Raw genomic sequence first — 3,907 nt, 5'->3', positions numbered from 1 at the left:
TCATATGCAAGCATGTAAATACACTAAATAATGGACATATAGAATGGAACAAAGCAGAGATTGCAATTATAGAGAAGGAAACACACAAGAATAAAAATTTATGGTTAAATAATGTAACCATATAAATAAGCTCAAAATCTCACAGGTTGTGTGTTCTTTGGCTCAAAAGCCATGTTTCAAATACAACTTCAAACAAATTTAACACATAGAAAATTTTAATTTTCAATTTAAATTAGTGAAATATTATAAAATAAAATCTTGAAAAAAAATTTATTACTTCAATCAAGTGGTAAAATATGCAATCAAACATGCAAATGCAATAACTAACAAGGAAAATAAACCATTGGTGTTGAGATAGAAGAGTAACTAACCCATGGAGATCGATATCGACCTCCCCACACTTAAAGATTGCACCGTCCTCGGTACATGCTAAGATGTGCAGGTGGACGGGTTGCTTCAACTGATGCTTTTCTCTAAAGATTGAGTAGATGGACTTGTTTGTCTCCCCAGTAAGAAGCTTTTCCTCTCCCTTTGTGGTGGCCATCCTGAAAGAAGAGGGAAAAGAAGAAAAAGTAACCCAGAAATAAAAATAAGAATATAAATAAAGTCTGGGTGGGTTAATGCCAAATAATGGGAGTCTCAATAACATGGTAGCTACAACATGCAAGTGAGAAAATAGTAGAGACACATGGCATATCAATAATGTAAAAATTTGCAAAAATGAAGGAAGAGAGTGTGGGTAAGGAGAGATAATATAAATTCATGTCAATGCAGAAGTGATACAGGTATAAAAGATTGGCATTGATATAAATAATATTACCTAACCAGAATAAAACAAGTCACTAAGCATTCAAAATAATTCAAGAGAAGATGCAACAGTTAAATAAGAAAATTCAACACCAAAGGAAAAATAATGAATTTAGAAAAGAAGGAAGAATGTACACTAAATTAAAATGTATGAATGAAAGTATGCAATTAAGTAAAAGAAAATGAAAGATAAGAAGAATGAGAAGAGAAAGAAGGGAAGAAGAAGTAAGTAAGAAAGGAGGGAGAAAAAATTAGGATTGGGGAAGAAAAGATAAGATATTTGGCAAATTAGGATAAGCTGTGCGGCGCAAGCGACGCGATCGCGTGGGGCACGCGGTCGCGCGACTTGCGCTGATACTGATTGACGCGGTCGCGTCGGTCACGCGGTCAGGTGACACAATTCATGCTACTGGCGCGAGGGCAGCCTCGCGCTCGCACAACTCTCTGTTCAAATTATTATTAGTGCCAAATTTTAAGTGACGCGATCGCATGGGGCATGCTATCGCATGAGTGGGCTTTAGAAGAATGTGACGCGATCGCGTGGGTCACGTGGCTGCGTGGGTAGAATTGTGCGTTCAGCACCAATCCAGCACCACTCTAGCACAATAATTGGTTGTGCACCCTTTTACGTCGAAATTCAGGGCACGCGGCCGCGTGAGATGCCATTATTCCCATGTGACGCAGACGCGTCAACGACGCGGTCGCGTGGGACGATTTGTGCCACTGGCACGCCTCCAGCCATGCTCCAGCGTGACTCTCTGTTCGTTTTTATTTTCTCCCCTCTCCTTGCGACGCGGACGCGTCGCTGATGCGGTCGCGTCGCGTGGCATTTTTTTTATGCATGAAAAATGCAGAATGCAATGCTAATATGAATGTTATGCAAAACTCCAGGTTCAATATAATAAGATAAAAGAAGACTCGGAAACAAATAAAACTAGATAAAAAATGAAAAAGAAACGATCATACCATGGTGGGTTGTCTCCCACCTAGCACTTTTAGTTAAAGTCCTTAAGTTGGACATTTGGTGAGCTCCCTGTTATGGTGGTTTATGTTTGTACTGATCCAGGAATCCCCACCAATATTTGTACTTCCAGTAGCCTCCGGGGTCCCAAACTTAGCATGTAAAGCCCTTAAGAAGCTTCAAACAGATTCTTAGGCTCCCAGAATGACAAATGTCAGAACAGATTCCAGGATCCCAAACCTTACTTTTACACCCGTTTTTGTCTCGATCTGCATTTTTCCAGCCGGGTGAAAGGTGATCAAAATTCTCACTGCAGCGACCAAACAGCTTCCTAGACCCATTCAGTTGAGCTTTACACCAACCTTTGGGTTTAAACTTAAAGCTTCCAACCATGATGAACCTTGCAGGACAATTCTTACCACTGGCCATCTTCCTTTTACTCTTAATGTTACAAAGAGCTCTAAGTTGACAATCCGTCTCCAGTAGCCCATATTCAAGTGGAATTAGAAAGCTAAGGGATATGAAGTTTACCCACTTGAATGTTGTGAAGGATGAGGGCAACTTAGGGGGAGGTATTTTTAATGAAATTACAAGCTCCACTCCCTTGTGCTCTTCTCTGATAATTACCACCTCTTTGCAAGCTTCTTCAATTTCAACCTCTTCCTCTTGGTAGCTTTCTTCCAATTCAATCTCCTCTTCATTGCTTTCCAAGGGCATGGGAGGTTGTGCTTCTTCTTCTTGAATCTCCATCTCTTGATCAACCTCTTCCAAGTCTTCAACTGTGATATGCTTTAGAGGTTGTACACCCTCCTTAGCATCAATTTCGAACGTCTTGGAAGGTGGTTCTATGACTGGACTTTCCCATGGAGGTTCTGCATCTCCTAGGTCTTCAACCACTTCTTCTTCTTCAATAATTCCGGCTTCCTCCACTTGTTCCAGTACAAAGTCATGTTCTGTACTGTTCACTGGAATTTCTAGTATCTCCTTCATGCTACGTTCTTCATTAGATTGTCCACATGAAGCCATGTGGGTTCCTTGAGTGTCCGAACGTCAGGAAGCTAATTGAATTACCGCTTGCTCCAATTGACGAATGGTTGCCTGAAATCAATCCACTGTTTCCTTGAAACGATCCTTTGTCTCTTGATGCACTCGGCTTTCATAAATAGGATCATAGTGCTCTTGGATTGATGGATATGGAGATAGTGAATTAAAGTGGTGGTTCTTGTGAGTAATTGGATTGGAATTGGGGTGGTTCTATATATGGTTCATATGGCTCATAAGGTGGTTGGTATGGTGGTTGAGGGTTAGGGTCATATGGAGGTGAATGGTGGAAAGGGGCTTGTGAGTTTGGTGGTCCAAAGTCATGTTGAGGATGAGGGGGTTCATAGGCATATGGTAGGTCTTGTTGGTAGTCAAAAGACTGCTCACCATAGCCATTGTCTTGATATGCATCACAAAATGGTTATTGATAGTCCATTGGAGGTAGTTGTTGCCATGAGGGTTGATCAAATCCTTGTGGCTCCTCCCATCTTTGATTGTTCCAACCATGGTGCATGTTGTCATTATAATCTCCTCTTTCTGCAACATAATTATAACCAGATTCATAGCCAAAGGGGTGAGAGTTCATAGTAGTGAGAGATAATAAAAACAAAAACTAACAAAAAAGGAAAAAAAATTTTGAAAAATATTTACAATAACCAATAATAAGACACACGTTTGCAATTCTCCGGCAACGGCGCCATTTTGACGTTAGGATTTTTGCTAGTAAAGAATTTATAAAAATATTCGCGTTGTAGATATAGCTTCTAAACTAACAGAAATCCCTTCGTACAAAAGTTTTGGTTGTCACAAGTAACAAACCCCTAAATAAAGTGATAACCGAAGTATTTAAACCTCGGGTCGTCTTCTCAAGGAATTGCAGGGAAGTGTTCTTATTATTGGTTATGAGTTTTGTAAATTGGGGGTTTTGGAATTTGGGCAATGGGCACAGACATAAAGGAAAATAAATTAATAATCATAAAATCTCTTGGCAATGTATGAAGAACTGGAAGTCCTATCCTAGTTATCCTTATCAATTGTGATGAGAATTGGATTTTTCTCCCACTTTGTTAACCTCTAACTATGAAGGTAAGTTAAGTG

The sequence above is a fragment of the Arachis duranensis genome, chromosome 7 (genome assembly GCF_000817695.3).
Source record: "Arachis duranensis cultivar V14167 chromosome 7, aradu.V14167.gnm2.J7QH, whole genome shotgun sequence".
Classification (NCBI taxonomy): domain Eukaryota; kingdom Viridiplantae; phylum Streptophyta; class Magnoliopsida; order Fabales; family Fabaceae; genus Arachis; species Arachis duranensis.
Note: the sequence above shows the minus strand (reverse complement) of the source record.